At 41.9% G+C, this 17,777-nt stretch overlaps 1 protein-coding gene across 2 annotated transcripts in view; it reads left to right on the top strand.

The window, feature by feature from the left end:
* RASGEF1A (RasGEF domain family member 1A) overlaps positions 1-17,777 on the top strand; it is a 328,207-nt gene that overhangs the window by 233,979 nt on the left and 76,451 nt on the right. Inside the window, exon 1 of one of the 2 annotated variants that reach the window (XM_072628008.1) lies at positions 8,721-8,795. The exons of the other annotated variant lie outside the window; for it this stretch is intronic. The gene's annotated coding sequence lies outside the window, so the exon portion shown is untranslated. Of the gene's footprint in view, positions 1-8,720; positions 8,796-17,777 lie in introns of those variants that run through there. 2 annotated transcript variants of the gene reach the window in all.

Here is a 17,777-nt window from a genome sequence, read left to right on the forward strand (position 1 = left end):
TTCATGATATGGAGACCAACAGAGTAGTGAAGAGGAGAGATATGGAAGGGGAGAGGGCAAGAAACAAAAGAGGAAAGCCTGCACCAGCTGCTGCCATGAGAATATCATCTACAAGGATCTCTCTCACTTCCCTTTATCCTCACATCTGCCTCAACATCAGAGCTATGGCCATTGCCCAAAGATATGACAGCTACTTCCCAGGCCAGTGGGCCTGGCTCATTTTCTGCCAGAAAGGCTCCTTACCCAGGCCTGCTCAGCTTGCTCCAGGTGGGCTGATGGGTGTGAAGGAACCTCCTCTTAGGCCATTTCTTCTCTTCAAGGGCTAAAAGGGGAAATGGCAGTAATTCTATAATGTGAGAGTAAGTGAATTCTTGTCTATATCACACATGGCAGGCTCAACACATGTTTATATCATGTTCATGTTCAGCAAGCCCAAGATAGGCCAGGAGCATGTTTACCCTCAGTTTACCCACTCAGTACATTGGTATATCTGCCCAAAGACAAATCAAAGTCAAATTTTAGTCAGCCTGCCTACCTTGAGCACTTCTAATAGGTTCCCTAAAGGACCAAGAGGTAGGCAAAATACAAGTATATGTCATTCATTTGGGTATCTAATGATCACCATACCCCTCCCACTTTTCTCTGTTACACACATATAATTTCATATCTCCAACAAGATCATACATTTCTCTGGGGCAGGGATTGGCTGTTTACCTCTACAAAGGACAGAGCAATACAGTATAAAGAGCTCTGGACGAGGAATCAAAAATCCTGGGTTTGAGTCAGCTCTGCTAATAACAGCTGAATAACCCTGGGCAAGTCACTAAACCACTTTGAGTCGAGTCTATAAAGTGAAAGCATTTTACTCCATGGTCTTCATGATCCCGCCCATCTCTAAATCCCCCATAGTGCCTACAGCAACACAGGGAATGGAGTAGACATTGAGTTGTCTTAAATTGAGGGATATTTTCACCTGAGTGAACAACTCAGACCAAAATTATGAACAAAACTATGTCTGCATTCATGGCTGGAAACTTTCAGTATAATTCAGTTTTAACAGATTGAAGCCACGAGGCTGCCAAAGGAGTGGTCAAACTGGTACAGAAATGGAGTGGCTTGAAGGTCCCATGCCAATCAGCAGTAAGGTCAGTTGTGTGAGTAGCCATGTCAGTTTCCAGCTTGGGAGAGATAGAGATCCAACATCAAAAAAGTAAAGTGACTGGCCAAAGTCCTATTACCTTAAAGCCTTGCTAGGTGGCCTACTAAATCCAATTTATGTAAGACAATAATGGCTTTCAGTAGATTCAAGACAATTGGCTGATCTTTTTCTGTTCTTGTTTCAGTCCTGTCTGACTCTTGGTGACCTCATTTGGGTTTTGGTTTTTGGCAAAGATACTGGGGTAGTTTGCCATTTCCTTCTCCCTCTCGTTTTACAGATAAGGAAACAGAGGCCATCAGGGTTAAGTGACTTATCCAGGGTTACATATTTACTAAGTGTCTAAGGCTGGATTTGAACTAAGGTCTTCCTGACTCCAGACCCAGCATTCTATCCATTGCACCACCTAGTTGCTGGTCCTATAGAAAGAATTATAGCGCTGGTTTCTCCTGGAACCTGAGAGACAACTGAGAGGGAGGCTCTCCTCTAGTCAATACAGATGGTTTCTTCCACTAAAATCTCAGTCAAATGCCCCATTGTGATGTGCAGATAACCCAGAGATTCCCAAAGGCTTATCCACTAAGGCACAAACTCTCTCAGATCCTACCCCAGAGGAGGGATGAGGGTGAGGGAGGAGGGGAAAGGAAGGTAACTGAGAACTATCTTCAAGTACTTGATAAGCTCTCCTAGAGAAATGCTTCACTTGACCCCAAAGGGCAGATCTAGGAGCTGTAAATAAGTACATACAAAATGTTATAAGGTTGAGGGAGACTTGTTGACTGGAAGACCAAGGAACGGCCCCATGCAGAAGATCCAAACCTGAGTCATGTTGTGAAGTATGCCAGAACTTCTCTGAAGCAGGGGCAAGGAGGGAGCAAGCATGCCAGTCACAGAGGAACACCTGGGCAAAGATGGGAAATGTGCCCCAAAGAGAGAGGCCAATGGGTCAGTTTAACCAGAGTGAGGTGCATAGGAAGGGAAGAAATAGGAATCAGACTGCCAGGGAGGTAAGAGTCAGGTGGGGGATTGTAGAGGCTACAAAGAAGGAAATTCAGGCTTCATGAAACAACAAACAAATTAGAGCAATCCAAGGGCGACGGTAGGTAATGGATTTACCACCACCACCACCACCCCTCTACTGCAGGTCATCATGCAAAGAGTGGGCATCATTTGTCCTGTGTGTTCTCCTAAAGTTTCTTTTGGATATGGCTTGGAATAGATGGCTTCTAAGGTTCCTTCTCACTCTAAAATTCTGTGATTCTATAATATGGAGTGAGAAAGTCTTTGAATATGGAACTACTGGTAGACCACATGTCTACCCTAACTGTTGAGAGAAGATCAGCAGCAGGCTGGCCAGGGGTTGATGAACTTCTCATACACTATATAATACTTGAAGACACCTTCCTAGTTTATAGAGGGGCTGTGATCTGAAGGGAGCACCCTTAGATCTTTGAAGTATGGATAATGGCTTAATGTGTTAGCCTCTCTGGGGGCATTTAGATTCTAGAAAGCAACCCCTAGATACATAATATGCCTCAGCCTATAAGAATGAGTGTCTAATCACAGAATTCCAGTGACCCATGACAGATTGAAGAGGGAAATATTTAAGAGGAAGAGATTCTTCCCATGCTCTTAGATTATGTCACAGAGGCAGCCATCTACCCTGACTATGGGCAAAACAAACTCTGGCCCTACAGGCTTAGAGGGAAAAGTTTTTTTTTTCTTTTTTCCCATTTATAGGCAAAGAGGAAGATAACTTTGATGAGTCTCAGTTTCATTATCCATGATACAGGAAAAACTGTTTTACTGGCCAACTCACATGGCTGTTATGGGGAAAGCATCCTGCAGATCTTAGAGCACTATATGCATATGAACTATACATCATCATCATCACCATCATTATTTTATTATTATTCTAGAAGTACTGGCTTAAGAGCAATCTTTTGATGCCACACAATAAAGTCCAACTTTGAAAGAAAGAGGAACCAAATGAATGGTGATAACAAGCCACCTGCTGTCACTGCCGTGAGCTGTGATTTTCCACTTCTAAAAATAAAAGTCGAGTTTCATTTTGCACTGGCTGTGGCTTCTACAGGGCCCACAAAGCTTGCCAGGACTTTTTTTATGCTCCTTGTTTTGTTGCTTTAAGACCAATTGCATTGTGGGAAGCTGCACTCGCTCTCTCTCTCTCTCTCTTTCTCTTTCTCTCTTTCTCCCCCCCAATGGAGAAAGTTGCTGCCACATTGGACTTGTACATAAACTTTCTATATGTGACTCTCCTGGGACAGATCCTCTTCTGTGGGTTTTTGCTGCTACTAATGTCCACCTCCTGGCTTCACCTGTACCTTTGTGCCTCTGTACAGCTGTATCTACATGATGCCATAATAACTGGAATCTTGGGTTGAGTCCCTCTAGGCCTCAGTTTCCTCATTTGTAAAATGAGAGGACTAGCCTATTTGGCTTTTGTGTTCTCTTTGGGCTCTAGACCTATGATCCATGATCCCGAGAACTAGGGTCACTGATATCAACATTCCCCCTAAACTGAATACATTCAATCAATTAACCAACTAGGTATTCGGGGGATGGGGGAGGACATATGATCAGGGTTTTAGCTTTGTTCTTCTACTAATTTGCTGTTGAGCCTTGGTTGGGCAGATCACTTTCACCCCTTCACCCCTTTAAGGCCTATTTTTCTTATCTATAAAATGACATGGTTGGATGTGGTAGATCTCTAACGTTTATGTCAATGAGGCATGATCAAAGAAATGTACCCATTACCACCTCTTAGGGTAATAGTAGGGAAAGCCCTGGTCAGATATCCTTGAACCCTTCTAATTAGTTGGACCCATTAAATATTTTCCAACAGAGACTGAAATGTCTGTATCCTGGGGAGGCTCAGTTACTCACCAGAATATTATCACAAGCTGCATAAAGATTAGATGGACCAAGTATCCATTCCTCTTTATTTTCCTCAATTCCCTCAGCACAAACACACAAGGCAACCCCCCAGGCTCTAAGTCCTATGAAAGGGAATCCCCAAAAAAGAATTACAAATTCTCCTGCTCAGAGACCAAGGAACATACAATACCAATAGTCAGTGAAGAAGTCCCAGTCTCAATCTCACTAATTGACTTTTATCCATTGGCAACTAAGTGGTTCAAGGAGATGTGATCACTAGGCTTGGAGTCAGGAAGACCTGAGTTCAAATCCAGTCTCAGACACTTACTAGCTGCATGACCCTGAGCAAGTCTCTTAATCTCTGTTTGCCATCAATTAACTCATATGTAAAATGGGGATAATAATAGCACCTACCAACCAGGGTTATGAGGATTAAATGAGAAAATAATTGTAAAGCACAACACAGTGCCTAGCACATCATAAGGACTATATAAATTTTAATTGTTATTATTATTAATATTGTTATTATGTTAAATCAACAAGCATTTACTAAATGCATACTTTGTGCCAAACTCTGTGTAAAACACTGGGAATACAAAGTAAGGCAAAAGACAATCCCTGCTCTCAAGGAGACCCCAGTCTAAGGGAGGAGACAAGCTACAAGAACCATGTACAAACAACACATATAAAGGGTGAACTGGAAACAATCCACAGAGAGAAGATATAGCACATACAATGATTTCTCCAGAATGATGCAGAATCATAGCTAAGAGATCAAATCAGGTTCTAACACTACCTTAAAATGCACGGGTGTTAATGAGTACACTAGGGAACATTAGGAACATTTGCCCCACCTCCCACCACACTTTTCCTAGTGACTGGCTAACATCTGTCTATTCATCATGCCTGCTAACCTCTTCTCTTCCTCTGTTTCTGTGTTAAACATAGGGCCCCAGACTTCTTATTTCCTGACAGATATGGTGGAAACAGAATTATTGGACTGGAATTGAAAACCCTGGATACAAACACTAGTTTTCCTTGACCTTAAATAAGCATATTACCTTTTCCTCTATCAGACTCAGTTTCTTTTTTCTTTCTTTTCTTATTTTTTCAGTCCTTACCTTACATGACTTCTCTGAAGCATTTAATACTGTTGGCTACCCAAGCCTTCTGGATACCCCCTAGACCCTTGCTTAAGAGATGATAGTCTTCCCTAGTTGGAGCATCTCTAATAGTTCCTCTGTCTTCTTCACTGGTTTTTTGCCCTCTTCCTGGCCTTTTGAACTAGATGTTTCTTTCAAATTTCTATCTTTGGCACAGTCCTCTTCTCCCTTTACATACATTCTCACCCTTGGGCATCTCATTTGCTGCCACAATTCTAAGTATGTCCTCCCAAATCTAGGTCCTCTTGTAAGTTCTGGACCCACTTATCTAGCAATCTACAAAAATCTCCACTTGGTTATCTGGCCAACATCTAAAATTGAATGTGTCATAAACTGAACTTATTATCTCTCTCTCTGCCCAGATCTGACCTCCTTCTGACCTCATATTTCTATCAAGAACACTGCCATTCACCTAGTTTCCCAAGCTTTCCCGAGATGCTCTTTGATTTTTCCTTTTCATTTGCCTTCTCATCTCGAAGGTCCCTTCTAGCTCATATTTTTCTGGCATATGTTTCTAAAGAATCCATGAAGATTATGGATTATTCTTTTGCCATAAGTCTGTGATCAGAGTATACTATTAGGATCTCCTTGGTATGTAAGAAAGAAGATGATTGGCACTGGGCAGGGGGAGTAGGTTGTAGGAAGAGAGAGCTATCACTCCACAGAAATGAAAATGTTGGGGTATTGATCTGTGGGATCTACTGCTGCCTCTTTCAGTCACTCTTTTTTTCCAATGAGCCACTGTTTCCAAGTAGCTATTACCCTTATTCCACCTCCTCGTTCCCTGGGCCCCTTACCCAGACCAGTCCTCCCTGGAGACCCATCTTGAATACTCAAATCTTATTAGTACTGGATGCCATTCCACAGGGTGGGTGGTTCACTTTTTTCTTATTCTCTTTATTTTTTCTTAATTACATGTAAACAAAAAAATTTAATTTCATTTTTTACTTCTCTCCCTCCTCCCTCCTTAAGAAGACAAGCAATTTAATATAGATTATACATGTATAATCATGCAAAACATTTCCATATTAGACACGATGCAAAAAAATATGCAGACCAAAAACAAACCAAGAATAACAAGGAAAAATTTAAAAGTATGCTTCAAAATGCATTCAGACATTATCAGTTCTTTCTCTGGAGGTGGATAACATTTTTCATCATGAGTCCTTCAGAACTGTCTTCGATTATTATATTGATGAGAACATCTATCATTCACAGATGATCATTGGACAATATCACCGTTACTGTGTACAATGTTCTGCTGGGTTGGGGGGGAGGAGGTTTTCACTTGTTAATAAAGGATAATGCCAAAGGAATGAATTTCTGTTGGTGAAAAATCAGACACTCCACTGGAGGAAATGGGGACCTTCAAGTGTCCCTCCAGTCACATGTGTAAGGGAGGAAGACCCCACTGGCTAGATGCCCATTAACCTCCTTTTCTCCCTCCCACTCTACCACCAATCATTAAAAGAAATCTTAAGCTTTGTCTAAGAGCACTAAGAGGAGTGTATTACTTCTGAATAGCAATGACACACACCTAGTTCATTAGAGAATTGGGGAGTGTGGGAGCAGTGGGAGCAGAGAACACAGGAAGGAACAAAGGCCCCAGCACCTGTCGAGGCAGGTGAATAGTGGAAGCAAATGAATAGTTGTGCCCCTTCCCACCTGAGGTCCAAGGTCTGGCCATTATCACAAGGGCCTTACAAAGCAAACACCACAACTGAATACATCAAAGGAATTGGGATCTCATCAGGGACAGTATTCCTTTTGCTGACAGAGATCACAATTCCTCCAAGATTTACTGGGCAGTTTCATGAATTGCTGTGGCCAAAAAAAAAAAAATCACTTGACATTCAACTTTGTGTGCATGAGCTTCTGAACCTCACTTGGCTGGTGTTCAATGAACAGTCAATCACTGGGCCTGCACTGGAAGTCTTTCCAGGTTGATAGAACTGCCAGCCCCTTCACTCGGCTGGCACAACTTTTGAAAATCCAGTCATCTCCTTGTGCTGATGAGGTATCAAAGGAAGACCTCTATAACAAGTCTAATGCAGTAGGATTATGAAGCAGTGTGCAGAGTGTCAGAATCAAATTTGGGAAATCCTAGGTTCCAATCCTATCTCTGATATACCCACAGGATGGCAGGTGCCCTCACTGAGCTTCAGTTTCCTCACCCACCAAATGGAAAGACTGATTAAAAAGAAAGGAATAGGAAATGGGGAGAGATAGGGAAGGAGGGGAAGGGGGATAGGCCAAGAAGGAGAGAGAAAAAAAGTAAGAAAAGGAAGTGAGGGAGAGAATAGCTCTAGTACTTACTACTTATACAGCCTTAAAGAATTTACAGTAGTTAATACCCTTGAACCTCCATTTTTCCTTAAATAAAGTGACAAGGCTGAATTAAATTATTTTGAAAATCCCTTCTGGCTCTATTTCTGGAGTAACATTCTACTGGCCCAATAGGAGCTCTCATTAAGATTAACAAGGGAAACTACTCTGAATCTGGTACCAAAGGATCTGGATTCAAATCCTGACTTTGTAACTCATGATCTGTGCATATTTGAAAGAGTCTATTAACATCTCTAGGCCTCAGTTTCTTCATCTGTAAAATAAGGGAGTTAGCACAAGAGATCACTAAGGTTTTGTTCTACTAAAAATCTTATAAGAAGGAGGCTGAAGAAAATTGTTTTTCTCCTTTGTTCTCCAAGAGGGCCAATGACATCATGAGGATGACTTTAGTGTGAATTGGTTTTAAGTGAGACAGAGCTCTGAAAAGTCACCAGCCTCACCCTCTCCTCCAAAATCATCAGAGTCCACTGACAAAACATAAGTCATAACAGAAAGGACCATAAAAGTTGGATTCTGAACTCAACTAGAAGAGGGTTTGATGCTTTTGTGATGCTTGGAGGAAGGGAATGTAAGTTGGGGGAATTGTACCTTTACAAAAACCTTTCAACCTTAGGTGGGTTATGAGAATTGTTCAATGACTGTCAGGCTTAAAGGAAGATTTAGTGGTGACCTTCTAAAATGATTTAGCAAAAGCTTCACTCTCTAAACTTGTACTTCTGAATCTGAAAAAAAAAACTCAACAAAATAGCTTTTACGCTAGCTCAGCAGAAGAAAAATAAAGGGAGGTATTTCTTCAACCTATGATCTGATATTCTCATCAATCTCTTCCACTTTTGGGGAGAGAGGAGGAGAGAGTTCAGGAGTCACTGGCCAAGAGCAGGCAAGCCCCGAAGTAAGATAGCCTATCAGCAGGCTGTCAGGAAGGAAAGTTGAGGACTGGAGCGGAGTTCCCCATCATGACCACAGAGTACTAATGGCACATGTTCCCTGCGTAGTGGAAGTCTGTGGGCGGCAGGGTTTCCTCCCCTGTGGGACTGGCCATTTCCCCTGGGTATATTTAGAGAATCCCCAGAGAGGCTGGCTAGCCACCCTCTTCCCTCTGAGAAAGAGAGAGAGAGAAAAAGAGAGAGAGAAGAGAGAGAGAGAGAGAGAGAGAGAGAGAGAGAGAGAGAGAGAGATTGTTCGTAAGTATCTTGGGCCATTAAGAATAAGAAACGTTCCTCGAGAGCCAGGTGAGTGTCATTATCTTCAACTATCACATCTAATCACTTTTTGGAATCTCTTCCAGGAAATTGTCATTGTGCAAGTCGGTGATTCTGAGGGTAAAATGCTTTTTGTAAGAGGTACATTTGAGCAGGTTTCGCTCTTTAATAAATCCTTCAGCTTTGGCAATATTATAAGGATTGATCAGAAATGTACAGGACCAAAGGATTTTGATTTGAAAGGGACTTTGAATATCATCTATTCATTGTGAAGGAGAAAATGACAATAGGGATCAAAAAATCCTTTGTAGACTAAGTGGTTCCAGCACTCCTAACTTAGCATCTATCACATTGAATCCATAGCCACAGCACAGGGTAAGGCACCACCTGCAGAGATCAAGCCTCTCACCTATACTAGTTCGCTAAGCAAGCTGGTTGGCCCATGAGGGTATCTGAAGACAGGGGGGACCACTTGAGCACTGCTGCACTGGAGGAGGAAAGGAAAGGGAAAGCAGGTTGCTCTGCCAGGAATGTCTGTGACAGTGAAAGCAGTTGTCATAGCAAGCCCCCGTGACATGATGCTTCTGTTTTGTGTTGCCTTTAAGGGAGGGGAGAAAAGGGAAGGAGGAGGGGAGGAAACAATATCCTGGAAAAAATAAGACTCTCCTCTTCCTAAGTCCCTCCATCTGTCAAAGGTGAGCTTTTGCTTAGTATGAACAAAGGCTGACAAGATGTGGCTGGTTTATTGAATGCTAGGTTCTGTTTTCAGACAGGAATCTCACCAGGTAACCTAAGGCGACAGGAAGCAGCTCTGTGCCAATTTGGGGAGGCCCACCCATCCTGCAGCAAACAACAGGGCCCAGTTAGATGAGGGAGCCAAGTAAGCAACCCTTGTAACCAGAGTTCAAAGGGTTCTCCTTGGGAATTCATTAACAAGAGCTCTGCCCGATCCCCAAGGCTCTGCCCAAGAAGACTTTCTTAGACAGAGAGGGCCTGGCTCCTAGACACAGATGTCTTGGCTTCAGCTGTCTCTGGGTGAGATTTTAAGTAGGGTCCTATAGGTGCCAGGGTGTGCAAAAGGGTTCAGACAGAAGGAGAGACATAGCATCCTTTCTAAAGGAAGTAGAAAGCTTATGGGATTAATACGATGTTCCAGATAGCTTTGCTTGTACCATTTACATTTCCAAAGCAATTTATGAAAATCCTCTTTTTTGAAAATATGGATAATTGAAAATGGGATTCAGAAACAGCATGTTCGTGGGTGTTAAAAGATTCACTGCAAATGGAACTGACCTAGTCCACAGCCAGGGATAGAGAAGAGGGGAAGCAGGAGAGGGAGATAAGCAAGGCAAGGCATTTGAGTTTTCTCCATCAACACTCCATTGCTGGCAACCTATGGATCAGTGCTCCTTCCTCTCACAAGACCCAAGTTCTCAGGACTTGTGAATGAGAAAAGCAGTATGGAATAGTAGATGGGGCATGGACCTGGGGTCCAAAAGACCTGGTTTCAAACCCCATCTCAGACAAGCAGCCCTGGGCCTCTGTTGACCCTTTCAGCTCTGTGTCTGTGATATAGTGGCAGTTAGTCTCATCCTCGCTGTCCCTTATGTACATTTTCTCCTACTTTTGTTCAAGCCACCTGCTCGACCCATCAGAATGCCTTCTGCCCTACTGTGTCTCTACCTCTAGAACCCCAACCTCTTAAACCCCTTCCCACATTCCCTGAGTATTCCAGCAAAAACTGTCCTCTCTCAGCTCTACACTCCTTTAGCCCTAATGACATATGTGTATGCATATGTGTACGTGTGTGTCACAAATGAACCATACCTGCCATGTGTGTATGTGGGGGGGAGGTGTATGTGTGTGAGTATGTGTGTGTCACATACTGCCTTGTGTGTAACACAAATGAACCACATCTATCGTGTGTGTGTGTATGCATATGTGTGTGTGAAAAATGTAATGCAAACCTGCCTTGAGGGAACTTCCATTCAATTCAAACTTACATAGATTATTACATGTACAAAGGACTTTCATAAGCTCACAGTATCATAGAATTAAGAGCTGGAAGGACCTGAAAAGTCTCGAATCCAATCCTTGCATTTATAGATGAGGAAATTGAGCCCCCAGAAGGTGAAGAGACTAGAGTCTCACAGTAATAAATGACAGAACCAGGACACAAATGCAGGTCCTAGATTCCAAATCTAATGTTACTTCCATTGAAAGACATGAATTAGGTGGCACAGTAGGTAGAGCACTGGGCCTGGAGTCAGAAGGACCTGAGTTCAAATCTGACCTCATACACTTACTAGCTGTGTGACCTTGGCCAAGTCACTTAACTCTGTTTGCCTCAGTTTCTTCATCTGTAAAATGAGCTGGAGAAGGAAATAGCAAACCACTCCAGTATCTTTGCCAAGAAAACCCCAATAGAGTCATGAAGAGTCAGACACAACTGAACAACAACCAAGTAGTAGTATGTCTGTTTTAATAGATGAGGAGGGGGAGGAGGAGGAGAGCTGGAAGGAGATGGGGTAAGACCCCTGCAAAGGCTGAAGTACCAGGGGAAGGCTGCATGGAATGAAATCTTGGACTCAAGCATTGTTGAGGCCAAGGTAATAAAGATTTATTATACCTTTCAGAGGGCAAGAGTTCTTAGGGAACCTGCAACCTTAGAGGGGTACAGGTAAAGTTTATATAGAATATTCTATAGTATAACATGTACCAAATATGCTAACTAGGTGATTCAAGGCAGGATCAGGGAGTGGTTAAGGAGTGGTTAGTTTTTAAAGGAATGTGCACTTTTGGTATTTACTATGCGGGTATTTTACCCAGAATTCATCAGGAAATGGCCCAAGGGGGAAGGGCTACATGGAGGTGTGGTTTTAGGTCTGAAACACCATTATGTCAACTAGGGATCAGGACTGACTAAGGAATACCAGGCTGCCCTCATCAATGTCTTGTTAGACAAGATAAATGTAAGGGTATATACATACGTCTAAGTCTAGGTTACGAATGATTGGTCAGTGAGCAGTAAATGTCATTATGACCCAGTGCACAGCCAGTTCAGACAGTACACAGCTGGTTTAGACTAATAAATTCTACAGGTGCAGCTGGCTGCTGTATCAGGAAGGGACATAACAGTTGTTGCTGGGGCAGGCTATATCTTTGGGCTGGGGAGAAACTGCCTGGGATAGTGTTTTGAGGCTAGGGAGAAATGTGATTCTTAGAGAGAAATGTGATTTTAGAATTGGGGCCCAAGTACATGCATCCAAGCACCCCATCAATGACTGGTGCTCAGAAAGCAGCTCAACCTGTCGTTTCATTGATATGAGGACCTCCCAGATGAAGAAACTCCATCCACAAAGGCAGGCTGGCACCTTCTCTGTGACTTATATTGTTGCCTAGAGAACTTACATGACTTGCTCTGGGTCACACCGCTAGTAAGTGTAAGAGACAGGAAATGAACCCAGGTGTTCTCAGCTCCAAAGGAGGGGAGAGAGGGAAGAAGTATTTATTAAATACCTGCTGTGTGCCAGCCACTGTGCTAAGTGTGCTTTCTATCTACCATGGCACGATGCTTCTCACCTATGGAAATAGGACTTGACATTAGAATAGGGAACTAGAAATCTTCTCAGCTGTATATATCTTCTTTTCCCAACCAGATTGTAAACTCCCTAATAGCAGAGGGCCATATTTTATGCTTTTTTCTCACTTCATAACACTAAATGGAGTATGAAATCTGTAGAGCCATGGCCTTGGAGATCACATAATCTAAAGGTTCTTAATCTGGGGTCTATGAAGTTAGAAAAAAAATTTTTGATAACCATATTTCAATATAACTGACTTTCTCTGTAATCTTTTGTATTTTATTTATGCATTTAAAAACATTGTTCTGAGAAGGGTTCATAAGCTTCCCCAGACTCCTCCAAAGGATTCTATGACATACAGAACAATTTAGGAGCCCTCACCTCATCTAACCCCTTCATTTTACATAGGAGGACATTGAGGACAAAGTGAATAACCTAGGGGATAAGTAGATGAGCCACTATTTAAATCCAGCTTCTCTGACTCCAAATTCAGTGCCCATTACACCATTCTCCTTCTTTCAATAAGTACTTATCAATCCATCACATCTCAAGTTGCCACTCCCTTCCTTCCATTATTAGAAGTAAACACAGAGAAGGTGGGTTGAGTTAGGTCTCGGAGGATGAGTAAGATTTAGCTAGGCTGGAAGCACTCATCTTTGGTAGGAAAAGGGAAGTGAGCAAGGAAATTTCACTGCATCTCTGGGATCTACTCTGACCTTTCTTGAACTAATGGATTAAGGATTGACCTCTTGCCCCTTCACCTCATTGACCAGACTTTTCTCCCAATGGGGAACTAAATCAACATCTCTGCCTTAGTCATTAGCAAAGAGCTAATAAAGAAGACCAAGGCACCAAGGTGATTTAATCTCCTTTTATTAATTCAATCACTCTACACAAAAGGGATAGACTGAGGCCCAGCTTCTCTCCAGTGAAGGACCTGGCAGACTCTCTCTGGGGAAATTCAAGGAAGTAATCAATCCAAAATGATTTCAGCTAGAGGTAGGCACAGAATAGCAGACGCCTGTCAGAAAGAAAGTTACCAGGTATCCCACAGTACGGTGTAGAACCAACAATGTCTGAGGAGTGAGGAGGTGTGTGTTGTAGTTCCAGCTCTGTCATTGACTATGTTGATTGTCATGGCTGGATCTCCATGTTACTGTCTTCTCATCCATAAAATGAATGATCTCTAAGTCTCCACGCGCCAAATTTTAAAATCCTATTACACAAGAACTAACCAACATTTTGATATGTTTGCATGTCCCCAAGGCAGCAGGGGTTTTAGAGCTAGAGGAGGCTTTGGAGGTGTGTCCCCCCCCCCCTCCATTTTATAGGTAAGAAGACTGAGGCTAGAGAACTTATGGTCCCCTATTAGTGCCATAGCTGGGACTTCTGGATTCCAGGCTATTCTTCCTAGTAGAAGGAAAACTTCCTGAGAGCAGGGACACAATTCTTGGTGCATAGACAGCGTTTAACCAATGCTCATTTGTGGAGCAACTGTTTCATTTTGGCTTCTTAACCCTAGAGTCAGAGACAGCATTAGTGGATAGACAGCTGGTCAGGAAGATAGGAAGACTGAGGCATATGAGCTGTCTGACCCTGGGCAAATCATTTAAACTCTCAGCACTCTAAACAACTAAAACTTAGTTTCAGAGAAAGTGATGATCTATATTGGTAGAAGGAGTTATAGCTAGTCTTCATCTCCAGCATTTTGCACAGTGTTTTGTTTATTCATTAAATTTGAATTGATAAATTCCCACTGTGCCACACTGCCATAGAGCTGGACAAGTGGACATCCCTACTCCATGAAACAAGCTTCTAAAAATTACATGATGGAGAAAAACCCATTGATGCCTCATTCAGCAGGTACCACCCCCCTGTGCTTTGAATGTTTGTCCTTCCTCATGTTACTAGGGTTTTTACTGTCCCCAAGGCAGTAGGTAAACGAAATAAGGACAGACTGTGAGCTATCAGGTATCACCCTAAGGGAATCTGAGATTAAGGGCTGAATTGTGCACAGATGTACTTGACATCTGGGTCCCAAATGACACCTAGAGACCCTGGGGCACCTGGTTTGGGTCAGAAAAAAGCCAACAAAGTCCAAACCACTTGTTTTTCTTCAGTTTTCCCCTAAGGGAAATTCAATCAATTCTCAGTTAGTCCATATTCTGTAGTCCTCCACTCTGAGTTCACACTTGCAGAGCTGGGGAACATAAAGGGACTTTTTCAACAGGCCTGTTTGACATATTACATTTTATATATCCCAGCAAACCTTCTTTGATGTGGTCCCTCTCTACCCTTTCTTTCCCACACATGCATCACATTCACCCATTCTACCATAAACCAACTGAAAACCACGAGTGGGCACTGGTAAAGTCCTTCAAGTGTCAACTTATTTACCAAATGTCATAGTTGTTTCTACCCATTTTAACTACTCAACCTCATTCTTCCATTCAGTTGATGTCACCCCAGTGAGAATCAAAAGCCCCACCCCCTAGGATTAGAGGCTTCCTATGACATCATTAAACTATACCTTGGCATATACACCTACCTCCCTTTCCCACCCTTTCTCTTTTGGAATCCTTTATTCCAGGACCCAGGACCATATTGCTGCCCTAATCCTCTAATCACAGAAGGAACCCTGATGAATTCACATTCAAATGCTAGAGACTAAATGTTTTCCTATTCCCAAGGAGATTTATATTTGAAGCAAGAAAAGTTTAGTCTATTTTCAGCATTTAATAAATGTATTCATTATTCAAATAGCCTCTGAAAGAGAAAACAACCTCATAGAATAAATGGTTAATAGTGGGATTTCAAGGAATAATGAGTTTGGTAAAGCAGGTATATTAGGGGTAGCCAAAAGACCTTTCCCCCTGTCCTGAAATCATAGTTTGTACCAGGTAGTTATTTAGAGGGAAGGCAAACTGCTTGCTTTCTTCCTGCATGGCCAAGAGGGCTAGGAAGGTCCAGTGGGTTTTCCAGAGAAATATTGTCACCTTTGCATAATTCAGCACCCCTGAGGAGCTGACTCCTAGAGGTAACTGCCCTGGGTTGCTTATCTACCCATGACCTTGTGTGGTAAGGCCTTCTTTAACACAATATTTTCTTAAATAGGTAAATATAAAACACACAATTTCTTATCAACAGGACAGATGTTCAAATAGTCTGATCCTGAGAGCAATTCAGTTCAAATAACTTGTCCTAGGAGGGAGCTACTTCAATGATCTCTCTCAGACAAATGATCACAAATAACCCCAGCACATGTGTTCGTTTTTACTCAACTCTATTTTCTAAAAAAGACCAAACTGAGTTTTAGCAGACTCTGTGCTCTATGTGAGCCAACAGTATGATATGGAGAAAATGGGTGACAGACCTGACCACTGAATCAGAAAGCTCTGGTTGCAAGTGGAGCACCCTTGGTGGTTATGTGAACCCAGGCAAGTCACTCAGTCTTTCTGTGCCTCGGACACCTCTCCATTTGTAAAGAGAAGAATTATTACAAGGAGTTTCCTCAGCAACAATTCCTATTATAAGTGAAACCAAAGTTCTGCTCCTCCCTTCCTCTCTCCAAAAAGAAAAAACAACTTCAATGTAAGTCAACAGGATGAGATGTGGACCAAAAGAGTCAATTTGATCTTAAATTATAGAAGCTGTCCTAAAAGTATTAGTGCTATTTTAATCTTTAATTGCTTAAATTTAACTACAATTATGCAAACTTTGGGAATAGTCTGCTAATAAAAGCATAACATCCTGAACAAAGAGGTAAAGTAGTGGCATGGTACTATAAGATGGAACCCCCCTACTCAGCACTGGTTGGCCTATCACTTTCAGGCGTGGGTACCATATTTTAGGCGGGGCATTGACAAGACAAAGGTCATCCAAACAAAGCTGGCTTGGATGATGAGAACTCTAAAGACTATAACCAATGAGAATGAGCTGAAAAGAAGTAATAGGAAAGATTGTGATGGAACATGATGGCTTGCTTCAGATATTGGAAGGACTGTAATGCAAAGAAAGAACTCCATTTTTTCTATACTGATTTAGTGAACGAAATTAGTACCCCTTGGGGGCAATTTTAGGGAAGTAGTTTTTGGCTCAGCCTAACTAACAACTATCTAGCAATTAGACCTATCCAGTAATGGAATGGAAAGTTTTGTGAGACAGTGAGCTCCTTGCTAACTCAAAATCTTGCAGGGCATCTAAATGACCAGCCGTCAAGATTGCCATATCCCTGCATGAGAGAGGAATAGCACTAGATAATCCCACTTGCTTCCTGTGTGATCTTGAGCAAGTCATTTCACTCCTCTGAGCCTCAATTTCCTCATTTGGAGAGTAAGGATGACCTCTAACTAGATGACCTCTAACCTCCCTTCCAACCCTAAATCTGTGATCTTTTGACCTTATGACCTCTACAATCTTTTAAACCCTTTAAAACTTGAAGACAAATGGTTCAAAAAAGCATCAGATAAGTGGGAAGGTTATAAAGGAGATTTCTATTCTATTTTGGGCTAGACTGGATGACTACTGAGGTCCTTTCAGTCTCTGATGTTCTGTGATTCTATGACCCAAAGTCACCTAGAGAATTTGTAGCTGAGTCACAGTTCAACATTTGATGATTCAAACCCTATGGAAAGATCTGTAGCTAACAAGTTTATGAAGCATTGCTTTAAAGCATTGTATAGGGGCACACACATACATATACATATATATATGTAAAACATTGTATGAGACACACACATATATACATATATGTTTTTATATATGCACAAATATATATACACACATATATATGTTAATCTGCCCTTAACATAAGGAAATTTTTAAAAATTGGAATTTTAGTGAACTGCAAGCTCTGTATAAGTCAACAGTGTAATAATGTGTTTCCCAAAAAACTCTTGTAAGCTTAGGCTGCACTAATATAATGCTCAGAACAAGAGCAGGAGTGTGCCCCTTGACTCTTACTATCATACTCCAATGGGCATTTCTTCAACAGATCCATCCACTCATCTCAGCAGACATTCCCTCAAATGCAGATACCATCCAACCACACTTTCTCATGCTGTGTTATTCTTGTATTCATCCTTCCATCATTTCCTCATGAAGGATAGGTTCAACACACTGAAGACTTTCCTCTGTTTCTTTCCATATCCCACAGATGCTAGAGATGCTGTCATCTTTTATTCTCACACGGTAACTGACTCATTTCACTTTCTGGTCTTGCACACCCTCCATGATGTCTTTTAGTATGTGTTGTTTCATGAAGAAATTAAAGGGGATCCCATTCTCAAAAGGGTATACAGCACATTCTAAATACTTAAAGTGGCCATACTGCTCCCTAAATCCCTCAAATAACAAATTAACAGATTTCTCTTCTGGGCATCAAAAAAGGCCATGTGAAAAAACACAGAATGTGTGTGTGTGTGCGTGT

The sequence above is a fragment of the Notamacropus eugenii genome, chromosome 1 (genome assembly GCF_028372415.1).
Source record: "Notamacropus eugenii isolate mMacEug1 chromosome 1, mMacEug1.pri_v2, whole genome shotgun sequence".
Taxonomy (NCBI): domain Eukaryota; kingdom Metazoa; phylum Chordata; class Mammalia; order Diprotodontia; family Macropodidae; genus Notamacropus; species Notamacropus eugenii.